The sequence below is a fragment of the Palaemon carinicauda genome, chromosome 33 (genome assembly GCF_036898095.1).
Source record: "Palaemon carinicauda isolate YSFRI2023 chromosome 33, ASM3689809v2, whole genome shotgun sequence".
In the NCBI taxonomy this organism is placed as follows: Eukaryota; Metazoa; Arthropoda; class Malacostraca; order Decapoda; family Palaemonidae; genus Palaemon; species Palaemon carinicauda.
Window position 1 is genome coordinate 27902820 of NC_090757.1, and position 20000 is coordinate 27922819.

At 35.4% G+C, this 20000-nt stretch overlaps 1 long non-coding RNA gene across 2 annotated transcripts in view; it reads left to right on the forward strand.

Annotated features, from left to right (window-relative positions):
• The window catches only part of LOC137626096 (uncharacterized), a 350309-nt gene that overhangs the window by 271246 nt on the left and 59063 nt on the right, over window positions 1–20000 (forward strand). The window contains exon 3 of one of the 2 annotated variants that reach the window (XR_011040985.1): window positions 2174–2245. This is a non-coding gene — a long non-coding RNA (uncharacterized lncRNA). The remainder of the gene's footprint in view (window positions 1–2173; window positions 2246–20000) is intronic. The other variant, XR_011040984.1, reaches the window with a different exon arrangement.

The window sequence follows — 20000 nt, forward strand, 5'->3', positions numbered from 1 at the left end:
AAGGAAAAATAGAAAAGTTTAAAAACGATAATAACTTTAGAATAAGTCTTTCATAATTGTAAACCGTAAAAACTTCAGAATAACAAGAGGAAGAGGAACAAGATAGAATTGTGTGTCCGAGTGTACCCTCAAGCAAGAGAACTCTAACCCAAGACAGTGAAAGACAATGGTACAGAGGCTATGGTACTACCCATGGCTAGAGAACATTGGTTTGATTTGGAGTGTCCTTCCCCTAGAAGAGCTACTTACCATAGCTAAAGAGTCTCTTCTACCCTTACCAAGAGGAAAGTAGCTACTGAACAATTACAATGCAATAGATAACCTCATGAGAATAGAGGAATTGTTTAGTAATTTTAGTGTTGTGAAGTGTATGAGGAAAGAGGAGAATGCGTAAAGAATAGGCCAGACTAATCTGTATAAGTGTTGGCAAAGATGGAATGAGCTCTAACCAGAGAAAGGGATCCAATGTAGTACTATCTGGCCAGTCAAAGTACCCAAAATCTCTCTAGTGGTAGTATCTCAACGGGTTATTATAAGTAGTCTTGCGAGACCACTAAGTCACATTATATAGTGTATCCTGGATATTCGTTTTGAAAAAAAAGTCTAAATTTAGAACAAGCAGAAGTTGAAGTTTAGTTTTGAAAATAAAATTTAAATTTGGAACAATTAGAAACTGAGGAAGTTGAGTTTTGAAAGAATAATCTAAATTGGAGCAGTAAGTCGAAGAAGATAGGTTTTGAACAAAATTCTAAATTTAGAAAAAGGAAAAGTTGAAGAAGTATAGATTTGAAGAAAAAAATCATCTACATTTGGAACAAGGAGAAATTGAAGTTGAGTTTTGAAAAGAAAGACTAAATTCGGAAAAAGGAGAAATTAAATAAAGTGAGTTTTCAAAAGAAAGACTAAATTTGGATCGAGGAGAAGTTGAAGTTTAGTTCTGAAAAGAAATCTAAATTTTGAACAATGAAAAATTGAAGTTGAGTTATGAAAAAAAAAAAATCGGAATTTAGAACTAGAATTTGAAGAAATTGGATTTTGAAGAAAAAGAAATCTAAATTTAGAACGAGGAGAAATTGAAGTTGAGTTTTGATAAAAACAAACTTAATTTTGTTCATGGTGAAATTTTAGAAGTTGAGTTTTGAAAAGAAAATCAAAATTTGGAATAAGGAGAAATTGAAAAAGTTGACTGTTGAAAAAAAAAACTAAATTTGGAGCAAGGAGGAATTGAAGAAGTGGAGTCTTGAAAAGAAAATCTAAATTTGGAACAAGGAGAAATTGAAGAAGTTGGGATTTGAAAAGAAAATCTAAATTTGGAACAAGGAGAAATTGAAGAAGTTGAGTTTTAAAGAGAACGTCCAACTTCAGAAGAAGGAGAAATTGAAGAAATTGAGTTTTGAAAAGAAAATCTAAATTTGGAACAAGAAGAAATTAAAGAAATTGAGTCTTGAAAAGAGAGTAAATTTGCAACAACGAGAAGTTGAAGGAGTTGAGTTTTGAAAGAAAAATCTAAATTTAGATCTAGAAGTTAAGGAAGTTAAGGTTTGAAATAAAACTCTAAATTTAGATGTAGAAGTTGAAGAAGTTGAGTTTAGGGAAAAAAAATCCAAATTCGGAACAAGCAGAAATTGAACGAGGTGTATTTTGAAAAGAAAATCTGAATTTGGAAAAAGGAGAAATTGAAGTTGAGTGTTGAAAAAAATCAAAATTTGGAGCAAGGAGAAATTGAAGAAGAATAGTCAAGTTAAAAAGACAATAGAGAGAACGGATGAAGAGTGAAAGGCAAAATGCAGTACAGGTAGAGGAGTGTGGTGGAACGTGAAGCCTTTTTCAGATAATAGAATAGGCCGTTGCATGGTTTCGTCAGACCTAATTGTTCAAAAATTACATCGGATGAAATCTAAATAAGACTTTAGGGTTTTGTAGTTGCTATTATTATTATTATCATTATTATTATTATTATTATTATTATTATTTTTATTATTGTTATTAATAATATGATGATGTTCATTATTATTATTATTATTATTTTTATTATTAATATGATTATTGTTATTATTATTATTATTATTATTTTTATTATTATTATTAATATGATGATGTTCATTATTATTATTATTATTATTATTATTATTATTATTATTATTATTATTATTATTATTATTATTATTATCAGCGCTTCGCACTAATTGGATTGGAATATTACAAGGCCTTTGGATTCACTTATGGAAAACAGGTCAGTACGAAGGTAAGATAAGATAAAGAATAAGTTAGAGATATGATAAATCGATGCATGGTTTAATAGTTAAGTCAATCAAACAAATCTGAATTACCTGTAATTTTATTTACGTCTCATTAGTTCATATATTGTAACTATAAATATTTAATATCATATATGTAACTGCAACTTAAGATATGATACGTTGGACCTTCAAATAATCTAAAAGTGTTATACTATGGAAATTCATGTTTTGTATTTCTGAAATGATATAAAAGATTCCGTTTAACACAAAATATGAATGTTTTAAATAGAACTTAGGAAATACTCATGAATCACTCATTCCGTGCGTATCTGGGGATACAGAAATTAAAATTTTCCTCAGTAAAACGAAAATGTTGTTGAATTCCAGTTCAGGCCCCTTAACACTAATGGCGTTATCTTGCTATGTCACGTTATACTCAACAACTTCAATTCCGTATGTAGTAGCTTATCATTTTGAAACCCCCCCCCCACCCCCCCACCCCACCCCAACACCCTGTATATACCAGCTCCGCCACCCTTTCTATCCATGCTAGGCGTTTCTCTCATCCATCTAACCTATCCAAACTATGTAACCTTTTCCATCTCAGTGTCGCTTACTCTTTTAAGTCATGCCAGTTAATGTGACTACAGGAAATTGTTAGTTCTGCTCTATGGCTCACTTATTAAATGAAAAAAATAGAAAGCAAATTTTGAGATAGAGGAAGCTCTATATTGATATGAAACTTTTGAAAGATTGACATCATCATCAAGTACGGGGTGTTCGATGTCGAACGGCCGTGGCCCTCTGCACAAAACTTCTCCATTCATTCCGGTCTTGAGCCTTCCTTTCCAACTCCACCATCGTTAGCCCGCACATCTCCATGATATTGTCACTCAATCTAGTTTTAGGCCTTCCTCTCGGTCTTGTACCATAGACTGATCCAATTAGTAGCGTTCTTTCCTGAGTATTGTGTTTCCGAACCTGGTGTCCAATAAAAGTTAGTTTTCTTTCATCCAAAATGTCAAGTAATCTTTTTTCGATATTGATCTTTTGTAGAACTTCCACGTTAGTCTTTTTCTCAATCCAGCTTATCCTAAGGACTCTTCTGTAACACCATAGTTCAAAACTTTCTCATCTTTTCCGATCTGTAGCTTTTAAAACCCAACATTCTGAGCCGTATGATGTTAAGGGGAAAACAAGTGATTTGAGAAGCCGCTTCTTTGTGTTTAGAGTGATATGACAGACGGAATATATATCCATCTGCTTATCTGATTGTGTTGTCTGTCCATACCTATACGTCCTAATCACCTGATCTATTCAGTGTCGTTTACAGTGAGCCTCCTTTGTCATATTGTAGGCTTTAGAGGTCTCTTAGGGGTTTTGCATAGAAGGTAACATGGAGAACTATTCATCATAGTTTTTTCACTAGATATATACAGTAAGAATAGGATAGAGAGAAAACTCATGATAATAGTATATAAGTTATTAAAAGAGTAAAATGGTTTATTAAATAAAGAAAAAAATAAAGTTAAATATTCAAGAAAGAAATTAGTTTACGTATTGAAAATAATGAATAAAAACAGATAGAATTATAAGAACAATATAAGAGAAAAACTAAGATAATAATCTATCTGCATTTTTATTGTTAATAAAATAGTTTTTATAATGATAAATTCACATTTACATTTTTAGCCTTTTTTTTTATTTAGATGATATGTCAGTTAAAGGAGCACTGATAAAAATAAGAAAATTTAAATTTCTTGGAATTCAGATCACAAAGAATTCATGCGGAACTTTTTGTGATTTCCAATTTAAATGGAATAAAAGAAACGCACATTATTCGCTTCAGAACAATAAGATTAATATTATTTCTTTTTTTATAAATAAAATTTTATCTTAATTACCATTTTAAATCGATCATTTGCGATTAATTAAATGCGCGTGATTAATATTCAGCCGAGCCACATTCAACACTTTTTTTTTTTGTGCTCTGTAAAAATGTAAATTGGTTCTCGTTTGACAGAGAGAGAGAGAGAGAGAGAGAGAGAGAGAGAGAGAGAGAGAGAGAGAGAGAGAGAGAGAGAGAGAGATAGCTTTGCGAAGGCTGCGAAATTAATTGGGATAATTTTGCCTCCTCAGTGTCTTGGCAGATACTAGCATGTACGATGAATTATTTTACAATGTGACTATTATTTATAGCATTGATGGATTTTTATGGTATGCTTCAAATAAAAGGAGGAGCCGTTATAATCCCTATCATATGTTTGGAAGGATTAGAGCTGTAATCCCTATGTAGGAACCGTTAATCCTTACGTTGAAAACTACTGTATAATCCATATTTTCAAAATATTAATTCTCACGCAGAAAAATATAGCTCCTATGTAAAAAAAAAAAAAAAAATAAAGAACTAATCTTTACGTTAAAAAAAAATCTTTGCACCAGATTGAGATTTGAGTGACGAAAAATCAAAGAATCTTGGCAAGTAAGCACTAGTTTTTTTTTTTTTAAAGCAATAACAAAAGAAATATAATCAGTCGTAATGCCAAACAATTAGTTGGAAGTCGTCATAGAATGGAGATGAGACCCACACTTAGTATCCAGCAATCACCAAATGTAATCCAATTAAAAGAACCTTGTTGCTGCTATTCCATTAACTTCATACTTTCACAAGAATCGGTCAAAGGAACGAGGCAAACAGGAGAAATTTAAAAGAATGATTCTCCCCAGAAGGAAAGCGGCAAAGAAGATGGAAAGAGGCGTGATAAATGAAGCGAACTACCCGTGTCATTCCCATCTCCGTCCTTTTTATTAATCTCACAATAGTCTTCGCCGCCATTTCCCTGGGAGTTGGCTCTGCTCCAACTCTGCTCCAGTTTTGCTTCAACTCTTAACAATCCCCCCCTCTCTCTCAAAAAAAAAAAAAAAAAAAAAGATGAAAATCTCGCCCACGTAATCATGATCTCTTCATATACTCAGAGCAAACAATAAATTTTGTAGCTCGAAGCAAAGCCATTATTATTATTATTATTATTATTATTATTATTATTATTGTTGTTGTTGTTGTTGTTGTTGTTGTTGTTGTTATCGTTATCTAAGCCACAACCCTAGTAGGAGAAGCAAGATGCTATAAGCCCAAGTGCTCCAAGAGGGAAAAATAGCCCAGTGAGAAAAGTAAATGAATAAACGAAATGAGAAATGATTAACAATCAATAAAATGTTTTAAAAACAGTAAACACATCAAAACAGATATATCACATATTGATTATAAAAAGACTTATGTCAGTCTCTTCAACAAACATTTGTTGCAAGTTTGAACTTTTGAAGCTCTACCGATTCAACTACCCGATTAGGAAGGTCAATCCACATATTGAGATATACTTTATTTAGAGTTTTGACAATCTCAGTTAAGGATATTTTTTTTTCTTTTTCTTTTTCTTTTTTTTTGTGATGACGTTTTGAGGAAATAATTTTGTGATGCGAGTTTAATTTTACTCAGCAAATTGTTCCCAAGATTTATTCGGATTTAATTATTGTTTTGAAATTTGTCTTTAGTCTTTCTTTGTGGCTGGTGTATCTCCTGGTCCTAGCAGAGGGTAATTACAATATTGAGACAATAATGGTGATTATAAACTTCTACCTCACATTTGGATCGAACCCAGGGCTCTTCAAATGAAGGCCAAGGGAGCTACCAACCAACCGTTTAAAGAGAATTATTTAATCCCTGTGTGATGTAAATTTTTTCTTTGATTTTTATTACTAAAAATAATAATGATGAAACATATATGATGGTCGTTAAATTTTTCAATTTTTAATTTGGTGGTTAATATTAGATTTTCCTCCGCTATTGATTTTGTGGAAATGTAAAATTTCCTCGTGCGAAATTGTGTCCTGATAAAATATCTTGAGAACAGGTGTATTAGTATTATGAATTATGCATCTCGAACACGGCTGTGTTAATATCTTAAAGGAAGTCCAAATTTGACTATATGATAAAAGATCTTACTTTGGATCAAATATATAAGGGACCAAAGTTCCGTAATTATACCCGCCGAACAATTTCGAAACTTTGCAATCTTATGAGGTAATTCCTTTGGCCAATGAATGTCAGTTATCCACCCCCCTCCCCCTCCCTTTCACCCTCCCAATCCCCCTCCATTTCCCCTCCACCCTCGGCACCAAATTCTGTCTGAAACCAATATCCCGGCGAGAAGGAATCGTTTCCGATGTAATCACCACTTAAATATCTTTTAGTCGGCATTAATTTGTGACAGGACCAATTAGTATTCAATTAGGTAATAACTGCAGCATTTACCAGCCTTTGATCCCCCTCAGCTGCAGTGGGAATCGGACTGATACATCGATTACGACTGTACCTTTGCTCGAAAAAGAAAGAAAAAAGAGAAAAAAAAATCGTGGTAAATGGTTCCGGTGCAGGAAATTCATTTTCCTTTGATTTCAGTTTGATTCTCGTTGCTTTTTTCGAGACGTAAGTAGTATTGGAATATGATTATTTTCGTTTTTTCATGTGGGAAATTTCTCTCTCTCTCTCTCTCTCTCTCTCTCTCTCTCTCTCTCTCTCTCTCTCTCTCTCTCTCTCTCTCTCTTTGATTCGTTGCCATTTTCAGAGTATACATTAAAATACCATCTTCTTCCATTTTTACTTTCCTATTGGTAAGGGTAGAAGAGACACTTTACCTTTGGTAAGCGGGTCTTCTAGGAGAAGGACACTCCAAAATCAAACCATTGTTTTCTAGTCTTTGGTAGTACCATAGCCTCTGTAGCATGGCCTTCCACTGTCTTGGGGTAGAGTTCTTTTGCTTGAGCGTACACTCGAGCACACTATTCTATCTTATTTCTCTTCCTCCTGTTATTTTGATTTATTTATAGTTTATATATGAAAGATTTATTTTAATGTTGTTATAGTTCTTAAACTTTTCTTGTAGTTTATTTCCTGATTTCCTTTCCTCACTGGGCTATTTTCTCTGTTGGAGTCCATAGTACTTTTCTAAATGAGGTTGTAGCATAGCAAATAATAATAATTATAATAATATAGCCTATATATCGGAAATACGTGATATTCATATGCGATAATCAACAAGGAAAAATAAAAATACTGATTGAATCATGACCGGTTTCGTCTCTTTGATGCCATCTGAAGATGATAGAGAGACGAAACCGGTCAGAATTCACACAATTTTAATTTTTCCAAGTGATATATATATATATATATATATATATATATATATATATATATATATATATATATATATATATATATATATATAATTATATACATACATATATATATATTATATATATATATTTATATATATATATATATATATATATATATATATATATATATATATATATATATATATATATATATATATATTGCGTGTGTGTATGAATGTATATAGCCTATGCAAGTGTGCATGTCTTTCGCTATTGGAACTCGACAAAACCCTTCAAGAAAATATAGGCAATTTTCTCATGTCTGTTGTGCATCAGGGGAACTTTGGCAACGAAAATTCCGTATTCCTTATCTGAATATTAATCTCTGGCACCGTTGTTCAGTTAATTCTTTATGCATTTGGCATAAGATTTTTCATAATTTTGACCATCCTTGGCATTCAGATCTTCGCAGATTATATCATCATGTTTGTAGTATGCAGTTAATTATAACAGTCTTCACACCTCCATTATAAGGTTCAGCACTACGCAGTATTTTAGAAGTTTCATTCCAGCTGTGACCAGATTGTGGAATGATGTGCTAACCAGGTAGTTAATGCGGTGGCGCTTCAGAAGTTCAAACTTTCAGTGAATATTTTTTTGTTGAACAGGTTGACATAAATACATAATTCTTCATAGTTTATATAAGATGGGTCAATTTTTAACTTTGTTACTAATATAAAGATATTTTATATGCAATACTTCTCATTTATAGTTTATGTTGATGCACAACGATTAAATGTAAATAATGTTTGTTGTCTAGTTATCGCGATGGTTAATGTTTAGGTTTGCTGTGTGGTAGTTTGCTGGTTCGAGTCTATGCTCGGCCATATGAATTGTTTACTTGGTGTTGGGTTGTTTTAGCTAATTTACGCATAGTTCTCCGTCACGTGAACTTTATGGTAATCTACTGTGTCTTCCTGTAAACAAATGAGAAAACTTATCAGTTTAAAAAGTGATTTCATACAGAACGAATATAACGAAAGTTGGTATTTACTGAGGAATATTTGGACCGTTTGTTATAGGAACACAATTGTAAGTAAACGCCTATTATATACTGTTTTGGAATAACGGATTCATCTTTTCCCATTTGTAAACCTACATGTTACATAACGTATGCCTTTAGATGAGCCTTAATTATATTGATTTTGTGTATGACCTTTTTGTAATTAACAGTTATACATGCATAATTTACTTAATTAAGCTTTGCATATTGTTTCTATCAGTCTTAGTTATTTACCTTAATAATTTTGTGTACATTAGCATATTATTTATACGTTGATTTCTTTTTCATTTATCCATAGTAATTGAACCACATCACGTCACTTCACATCACTTCAAGTTATGCTACATACGTCAAGTCTACATGTATAAACTCCTAATAATATAACCACATCGATGTTAACGTCATGGATCTAATAAAGAACTATATGTGCGTGTCAAAATTGTGTTTCTCCATCATTCACGTTAAGCAATAGAAAAATAGTGCATTAACATCGTTCAATTAAATTGTTAAACTACCATCAACGACTTACGCGTTGATTCTATAATAACTCTTATACGTGAGTCTTAAGAAGTGGAATTACTGCCTGTTATAAACAACTACAGACAAGATGGGGGGCTCTGATGAGATTGTTCAGAATAGTGCTCCCGACGAAAACTCGGGTACGACAGTTGATATTCGAACATTAAAAAATAAATTGAGATCATCACTTGGCAACGTAACGAAAAAACGCAACGAACTCATAGGCCTCATGTCAAATCCGGACAACCTGCACTTGGTGAAAACGTGTCTAGAAGAATATAACGAAGCTTTCGAAAAGTACAAAGAAAACTTCAATTGTGTCATGGATAACATCTCAGACGAATTGGAGGAGGACCAGGAATTGTCCAGATATGAGACCAAAGAAATTAGCATTCTGCAATTCCGAAACCATACTAGTGAATGGATAGCTATAAACGAAAAACGACTTGAAGAAGACCTGGAGAGTCTTTTAAGCCGATCTGGTTCAAAACGTTCTTCCAAACGGCCTTCTTCCCTTCCTTCTGGCAAATCGGCTACGTCCGAAAAGGTGCGAGCCAAAGCACGCCTCGCCGAGTTGCTTGCCGAAAAAGAACTTGTGACAAAGAAAAAGGAACAGGAGGCAAAGACAGAAGAGATTCTATTGGATATCGAAATAGCCAAGACTCGAGCAAAAGCACGTGTTTTTGCAGAAACCGAAAATGACATTGGCGACGACAATGTTGGTAACAAAGACAATGAGACACATACCAGCATTATTGTGCAACGAGCCAACCATCAAGACGTGAATGTTATGGTTGCTGGACCTAGTGTAGCTGCCCCTGGAATTTGTGCGAGTGAAGGTGCTAACACGGCTAGGGGTGGCAATATGGCTAACCAGGTTATACTCCCTGTCACCCAGGAAAATAGTGCCAGCTTACCCAGTCTAAATCCCAGCACTGCACAAGAATTTGTTCCCAGAAATTCTTCAGAGACTGTTACTAACACTCTTGCAACTCCAGTCAACGCTTCGAATGCCAAGTCATCAACGTTTCCAAATCTAAAACAGTATACGTATCCGCCTGTAAATATACCTGTGAACAGTAACTTTGGTGCACCCTATCCACTGCCTAATTCACCTCCAGTTAACACCATACAGCAGCAGATTAGTGGTATCGCCACAGCTCTAGCTTTGCCTGCACCGCAAGTTCCCAAGTTTACCGGTGATCTTCTGGAATACAGTGACTTCATACTGGCGTTTGACACCAGGATCTCCTCTAGAACAGCCAGCAGCAGCGACAGACTTTACTACCTTCTACAGCATACAGACGGTGAACCTAAGGACCTCATCAGCAGCTGTATATACATGCAGGCAGACCAAGGATATAGTCGGGCAAGACAGTTGCTACAACAAGAGTATGGTGATTCTTATAAAGTATCCCTGGCATACTTGAAACAACTAAACGAGTGGAAGCCGATAAAACCAGACGAAGGGAAATGTCTGAAAAGATATTCGCATTACTTGCTAAAATGCTTGAGCGCCATGCAAACACTTACTCACCTGGCTGTTCTTGATCATGCACCGAACCTGCAGGTGGTAGTCCAGAAATTGCCAAGTTATCTCCAGAATAAATGGCGCGAAAAAGCCACAAACCGCAGACTCCTCGAGAACAGGTCTTCGTGCTTTGGTGACATTGTCCAGTTTGTTATTAACGCAGCAGAGTGTGTCAATGACCCAGTGTTCGGGAAAGAAGCAATGCATAGAGAACTGAATTCTAGTAAACCATCAAAAGGGAAACCAACAGAATCTGCATTTGCTATGCAAGTTAATCATGAGAGCCAAAGTAGAACTCGTGGTTTTAGGTCGCCCTCCTGTTTTTACTGCAGCAAAAATCACGATCTGGATAACTGTGCAGATTTCAGGCAGAAATCTCTCGAAGAGAAAAGAAAGTTTATTATAGAGCAGCGTAGATGCTTCAGTTGCTATGGTCTGAATCATACATCGAAGGGGTGCATGAACAAGCGAAAATGTCACAAATGTGGCAAAGGTCATCCTACGGCCATGCATATAGATGGCTTCAAACTACCTTGGAGGTCGGACTACTCTGACAGATCTTCATATTCTCAAAACCGTACAGAGGAATCCAGCCAAAACCCTCCAGATACCGCTACCAGCAACGTTATTTCTCATGACTCCTCCATGGTTCTTCAAGCAATAATACCTGTTCGTTTAAAGCAGAGGGGAACCAACCGAGAAGTTCTCACCTACGCCCTCTATGACCCAGGAAGCACAGGGTGCTTCCTATCAGAAGAACTGAAAGATGACTTGCAAGCTTCCGGTGTTCAAACAAATCTGCGTCTGAAAACTATGCATGGGGAAAGCATAGTCAAAAGCTACCTTGTCCAGGATCTCGTCGTCAGTGATATAAACGGCCAGAACGGTATACTGCTTCCAAAAACGTATTCCAGACAAGAAATTCCAGTGAGCCATGATCAAATACCCCGTCCAGAACTGTTACGACGCTGGCCATATCTTCACGACGTGGCGAAATCGATTCCTCAAATAATGCCAGAAATAGACATCGGTCTACTGATTGGCAGTAATTGCCCACTAGCAATGGAGCCTCTGAAAATTATATCAACAGACGGCAAAGGCCCATTCGCTCTGCAGTATCGTCACGGATGGACAGTCAGCTCCCCGGTAGAGGACAACAGTGTAACGTCTACACATCAAGTAAACAGTAATCGCATTGTGACCGAGGACATTGAGCAGGCTACTGAAATTATCTCCCCAAACAGAATACTGAATATTCTGGAAAGTGACTTTATTGATAGCCGGGTAGCAAGGTATCCTGGAGAGAAAGGATTGTCTCCAGACTACACTACATTCCTGAAGAAGGCTGGAAGCAATGTCGTGTTTAAAGACGGTCACTTTGAGATCCCTCTCCCTTTCAGGAATCAGAACTTAATGGTGCCAAATAATAAGATCCTTGCAATCAAACGAGCACTCTATCAAAAGAAGAAAATGCAAAAGGATCCCAAGTACCACTCCGACTACGTCAACTTCATTGACAAAATACTCCAGAATGACTATGCTGAACGTATCCCAGACTCCCTGCTCACAGCCAAATCTGGACATGTGTGGTACCTGCCCCATCATGGAGTGTACAATCAAAGAAAACCAGATAAAATTAGAGTGGTGTTTGACTGTAGTGCAAAATTCAATGGAATATCCTTAAACGATCAGTTGCTGCAAGGGCCTGATCTCACCAATTCTCTGATAGGTGTTCTAACCAGATTCAGGGAACACCAGGTAGCCTTCACTTGTGACGTGGAGTCTATGTTCTACCAAGTGAAAGTACCCAAACACCAATACAACCATCTCAGATTCCTCTGGTGGCCAAACGGTGACATATCAAAAGAACTCGAAGAGTACTGGATGAAGGTACACCTGTTCGGCGCAGTGAGCTCACCAAGTATCACCAACTACGCACTTAGACGTGTCGCAGATGAAGGAAGCAACTTAAGTTCAGAAGTCGCCCATACAATTAAGCGGAACTTTTACGTTGATGACTGTCTAAAGTCTGTACCCAGTGCCACCGAAGCCAGTTCTCTGATTGCTGAACTGACTGCCGCCTGCCGGGGCTGTGGATTCAGACTGTGTAAATTTACTAGTAATGACGTCTCTGTCCTAAACACCATCCCAGCTGACGATCGATCAAAAGAGTTAAAGACAAGAGACATCAATTATGACCCTCTGCCTACCGAGCACGCCCTCGGAATACTTTGGGTCGTCGAAACGGACACATTTGGCTTCTCAGTGTTGTTGCCAGACAAACCACTGACAAGAAGAGGCATACTCTCCATAGTATCATCCATCTATGACCCCCTTGGTTTCGCTGCTCCATTTGTGCTGCTGGCAAAGCAAATACTGCAAGACCTTTGCAAAGAAACCAATCTCGCCTGGGATGACGAAGTGCCTGATGATTACCAGCGACGTTTCAAACAATGGATTAGTGAAGTCCCGAACCTTCAGAAGATAACAATCCCGAGATGTCTGAAGTTACCACAGCAGGCAAAAGATACGACTTTTCAGATGCACGTTTTCTCAGATGCCAGTACATCTGGGTATGGCGCTGTTGCATACCTAAGCTCAAACGAGGGTGGATGTTCGAAAACTTCATTTCTCATCGGAAAAACAAGGATTGTTCCATTGAAAGCAACATCTATCCCACGGCTTGAACTCACAGCGGCTGCTGTAGCTGTAAATTTAGGACAGAAAATGACCCTTGAGCTTGATCTCCATCTCAACGAAATCTGCTATTACACAGATTCAACGACAGTCCTTTATTACATCAGAGCTGAGAGAAAGCGTTTTCCAGTGTTTGTGGCCAACAGAGTCCGACAAATAAGAGACTTCAGCAGCGCTAACCAGTGGAAGTACGTTAGCACCGATTTGAACCCAGCAGACATTGCATCACGTGGAGTAAGTTCTGTGATATCGTCAGACATGACTCGTCGGCTGGAAGGTCCGGATTTCTTGAATATGCCGGCTTCAGAATGCCCTGCAAAGATGCACCCCAGCAGCGAGCCACAGGTTACAGAAGAAGACTTAATGTCTTTAGTTACTACAACTCCATCAGAAGAAGGATCACCATTTATGACTTTAATCACATATTTCTCCAGGTGGGAGAGACTGAAGAGAGCAGTAGCAGTATTCATAGCATTTTTGGCTTTCTTACAAAACAAAGAACAAACTATAAATTTAAGGACCGCACAGATCATGCAAAAGGCTGAAAAGGCAATCGTTTGCTTTATACAAAAGATCACCTTTGCAAACGAGGTCGAGAAACTCAAGAAAACAACCACGAAAGAAGACAAGAGAGAACACTCGCTACCAAAAACAAGTACGATATTCCGTCTCGACCCAGTGCTCATCGACGGAACTCTGCGAGTGGGAGGACGCCTCTCGAAAGCCGCAATGGACTCCGATGTGAAACATCCTATGCTACTGCCACAACATTCGCACGTCACCACTCTAATCGTACGAGATGCTCATGAGAAACTTGGCCATGCGGGTAGAAATCACACCATTGCAGCAATTAGAGAACGCTTTTGGATTGTTTCAATCAACTCTGCTGTCCGACGTCAACTCCACAAATGCATAACGTGCAGAAAAATGAGAAAGCCATGCCAAGAGCAAAAAATGTCCGACTTACCTCAAGATCGTCTCGAGCCAGCTCCACCATTTACATTCACAGGCGTAGACTTTTTCGGGCCGTTCATTATAAAAGAGGGCCAAAAGGAGCTCAAACGTTACGGCGTCATATTCACCTGTCTTGTCAGTCGCTCCATTCATCTGGAAGCTGCTAACAGTCTCGAAACGGATTCCTTTATTCACTGCCTGCAACGCTTCATAGCCCGTAGAGGTACGGTACAAGAAATCCGATGCGACAACGGAACCAACTTCATCGGAACCCGGAATGAGCTGAACAAGGCTTGGTCAGATCTGAACCAAAACAAAATCCAAAACAAACTACTGTACATGAATATCAACTGGAAACTCAACCCACCTATGGCATCGCACATGGGCGGCGTATGGGAGCGCCAGATCCGTACCATTCGGAAAGTTCTATCTGCGCTATTCTTCGACCATGGGACTCGCCTCGATGACGAATCATTCCGCACGCTACTCTGCGAGGTAGAATATATTGTGAACTCAAGACCGATCACGACCTGTTCTGATGATCCTGACGACATGGAACCACTAAGTCCGAGTCAAATCCTCCATATGAAGTCACCCAAGAGGTTAATACCAGGACCTTCGCAACCAGAATATGTGTACTCCAGAAAAAGGTGGCGTAGAGTACAATATTTGTCGGACTTGTTCTGGAGCAGATGGAAAAGGGAGTACATAGTCAGCCTGCAGCAACGCCCCAAATGGAACAAACAACAACGAAATACACGGGAAGGTGACATCGTGCTCCTGAAAGACGAGAACACGCCAAGACTTCATTGGCCACTAGCACGTGTAACAGAGGTATTGCCAGACTCCAGAGGCGTTGTGAGAAGCGTCAAACTTCGAACCCAATCTTCTGAATTGCACAGACCAGTGAGCAAGCTCGTACTCTTGCTTCCAAAAGAAGATCAAGTGTTATAGATATTATCCAGAGACACTATATGACATTGATATATTTTCTAGTTCATATCTGTTTGTCAAACTCATTTTTATTTTGTTGTGTTTATCGTTTTAATGTTCGTTCCTTAAGCTTGTTTTATTCATGTTCTATTCACGTATTGTAGTATGAAATTAAATATTAGTTGTGCATCTTATATTTTTTGTAAATCATATGATTTAGAGGTCGAGTATGTTGATGCACAACGATTAAATGTAAATAATGTTTGTTGTCTAGTTATCGCGATGGTTAATGTTTAGGTTTGCTGTGTGGTAGTTTGCTGGTTCGAGTCTATGCTCGGCCATATGAATTGTTTACTTGGTGTTGGGTTGTTTTAGCTAATTTACGCATAGTTCTCCGTCACGTGAACTTTATGGTAATCTACTGTGTCTTCCTGTAAACAAATGAGAAAACTTATCAGTTTAAAAAGTGATTTCATACAGAACGAATATAACGAAAGTTGGTATTTACTGAGGAATATTTGGACCGTTTGTTATAGGAACACAATTGTAAGTAAACGCCTATTATATACTGTTTTGGAATAACGGATTCATCTTTTCCCATTTGTAAACCTACATGTTACATAACGTATGCCTTTAGATGAGCCTTAATTATATTGATTTTGTGTATGACCTTTTTGTAATTAACAGTTATACATGCATAATTTACTTAATTAAGCTTTGCATATTGTTTCTATCAGTCTTAGTTATTTACCTTAATAATTTTGTGTACATTAGCATATTATTTATACGTTGATTTCTTTTTCATTTATCCATAGTAATTGAACCACATCACGTCACTTCACATCACTTCAAGTTATGCTACATACGTCAAGTCTACATGTATAAACTCCTAACAATATAACCACATCGATGTTAACGTCATGGATCTAATAAAGAACTATATGTGCGTGTCAAAATTGTGTTTCTCCATCATTCACGTTAAGCAATAGAAAAATAGTGCATTAACAGTTTACATATTTATTTATTCCTCACTGGGCTATTTTCCATGTTGAAGCCCTTGAGTTTTTAGCATCCTACTTTTCCAACTAGCTTAGATAATAATAATGATAATAATATTATTATTAATAAAAATAATAATAATAGTAATAATAGCAATAGTAGTAGAAGTAGTAGTAGTAGTAGTAGTAGTTGATAATAAATGATAATGATAATGATAATAATGTTAATTATTGATAATAATGATAATTAATGATAATAGTAATAAATGATACTACTACTACTACTACTACTACTACTACTACTACTACTACTACTACTACTACTACTACTACTACTACTACTAATAATAATAATAATGATAATAATCCAAATCTTCCTTTACCCTTATTCTGTATCTTTTATGTTTCCTGTTTCGTTTAACTATTATTACTTTCTTGTACTTTTTTCCAGAGATTACGTCTACTCTCTCTCTCTCTCTCTCTCTCTCTCTCTCTCTCTCTCTCTCTCTCTCTCTCTCTCTCTCTCTCTCTCTCTCTCTCTCTCTTTTCTTTTTTGGGGGGCACCTAGTTAAATTCAGACCTTAGTTTCGTATTACTCAGTACGTTACGTACTGTACATCAAGATGGAATGAAAAATATCCGGTAGGTTTGAACTAGATTATAGATTGTTGTTTTTTCTTTTATTATCTCATCTTAATCCTCTGGCACCCACGGGATGCATAGGGCCTCTTTGAATTCAAACGCCATATGTCTGTTTCCTGTGTCATCTCTCTGAGCTCAACCCGATTCTCAGATCCAACTTGCCTGCTCTTGGCATCAGTCAAGTTTCTCTTGATCTACCACGTCCTCTCCTGCCCAGCTGCTCCCATTCAGGTACGCCGACACTCAGGGGAAATCTTTCTTCATCAGATGTCTCTATTGTTCCCATGACAAAAAGACAAGGCGTTGCTCTTCTTACTACTTCTGCGAAATGGGCGGAGCCTTCTCCAACCTTAGCAAATCAAAGACAGCCTTTGTTAGCAAAAGCGTACAAAAGTTACAAATCGAATTGCAACATCAAGGTTTTTTTTTTTTTATTATCATTTGACATTTCGAATATCCACTGCAAATACTGAATATACACACACTCACACACACACACATATATATATATATATATATATATATATATATATATATATATATATATATATATATTATATATATATATATATATATATATATATATATATATATATATATATATATATATATATATATATATATATATATATATATACATATACACCATGGATCCGCCAAATCTAATAGAAATGATTGGAGTGTCGCAGCTAAAGAATTCCTTCCGTTAACAGCTACATTAGATTATTTCGACATTAGTCTTGTTCAAGTCACTGACGAAATAAAAAGTACTTTTAAACATGGTTCGATGTTGTAGAATAATAATAAAGAACACACTACATGAGTTATACCGGCCTAGAGGGCATTCAGAGAGAGAGAGAGAGAGAGAGAGAGAGAGAGAGAGAGAGAGAGAGAGAGAGAGAGAGAGAGAGAGATCAAATTGTTTAAGCTTACCGTGGTGCATGAAGTAATCTACCAGCAAATAAACTCCTTTATAGACATTTATGCATATCAAAATTTTGTTTAGCATTATTTATGTAAAGTTTCCAATAAAAATGATTGTATTGTGCTTCTAAAAGCTCATCGTTATTTTTCAAATGTTAGGTTGCCTGCTTAAAAGTTTTTTTTCAGCTTTTAGATATCGATAAATTGCAACATTCCGCAATACGTAAAGATACTTTTCTATAAAATATTTCCCAAGTCAATCAAATTCAAGGGGATGCGCTGTGTCAGTGTTTAGACCTTAAACCACTTGCCCTTTTTTTTTTTTTTTTTTTTTTTTTTTTTTTTTTTTTTTTTTTTTTTTACATTCCTTTCCGTTGAGCTTTGCCGTCTCACCGTCTCTGATTTTGGCCAAGCATGGTTAGAATTGACATTTGAACTGAAACTATAAACAAATACTGCAATATCTTTGCTTCATTGCTATTTCAATCATTATCCCAAGAGCTTTATTCGCTTGATAATTATCGAGGCCGTATGGCAAAATTGGAGATTGTTATCACAGGACATAGATAACGGGATTAGTTTGTTGGATTTAAATGCTGATCCGAATAAAAGGTAATTTAAAAAGAAAAAAAAAAACAAGATAGCTGTAATTAGTGAGGATTTTCTTCCTTAAGGATCCGTATACCAACAATTGCCTGGCTCGATATAGTTATGTATCATTATATTTTGTAGTCTTTAATATACCTATATATATATATATATATATATATATATATATATATATATATATATATATATATATATATATATATATATATATATATATATATATATATGTGTGTGTGTGTGTGTGTGTGTGTGTGTGTGTGTGTGTGTGTTTGTATGTATATATATATATATATATATAAATATTTATTTATATTTATATACGTATATATATATGTATATATATATACTCACACATATATATATATATATTATATATATAATTATATATATATACTTATATATATATATAAAGTTTATCACAAGTCTACTGTACATATTCCTGTCGAATTCAGGAATATGTTCTTAGACTTGAAAGCAACCCTTCTCCACTATGATAGATGATAAGTGAGTTTGCAACACGTGGTTATTTATCATGAATCAATATCAATAACAACGTCTTACAAACACAAATCAGCTATCATAGTGGAGTGGAGTTTATTTCAAATCTAAGAAAAAATTCCTGAATTCGACAGGATTATGTACGGTAGACTTGTAATAAACTTGTATTTGTCTTGATAGTAGGGTTGGTTCTGTAAGCATGGTTCCGGCTAAGAGGCATAGGTTCGAATTTCTGCACAGCCAGAAGCTGTTGTCATGAATGAATTTTTAGGGGATATTCACTCCCTAAGATAGAATTCGATATTGAATGTTATTGTAGTTGATATTCACATTAATTAAAATCAAGAGTGCTAGTCATATATATATATATATATATATATATATATGTATATATATATATATATATATATATATATATATATATGTATATATATATATATATATATATATATATATATATATATATATATATATATATATATATATATATATATATTAATTGCCAGGTTACAACCCTATTTGTGTCCGATCTATCGGAGTCCAGACATGGATGGCTATACTGTATATGAAAGATCTGGGACTCACTGATGGGTGTTAGTAGAGATTTATATATATATATATATATATATATATATATATATATACATATATATATGTATAAATATATATATATATATATATATATATATATATATATATATATATATATATATATATATATATATATATATACATTTACTTTTTCCATTTATTGTTTGGTATCGACATGTGTTTCGGATCACTTCGTGACCTTTTTTTCAGGACTACATTGAGTATAGGAACTACACTTTAATATAAATGTTATGGTGGTGAAACTTTGATCAAATTTTCACCATCATAACCTATGTCAATTATATTAGTTTAAGGTTGGAGATTTAAAATGCATCATCAGTTAACATAATCTATATTATTTCAGAAGTAATTGGTGACAATAAAATATGTGAAATGACATGCAATGAAAGTTCATTTGTGCATTATTATAGTGATGATGATGTATATAGGATGTAGGGTATAACAGATTAAACTATCAACACATTGTTTACTCGAATTATCTGGTTCGGTGTCAATAACCTTAGATGTCTTGATGACAAAAAACTCCTAATCAATCAATCAATCAATCAAATTATCTGGGAAAGTCGTTCACTTCCAAGCGAACCCCCTTCCCTGGTGACTATTGC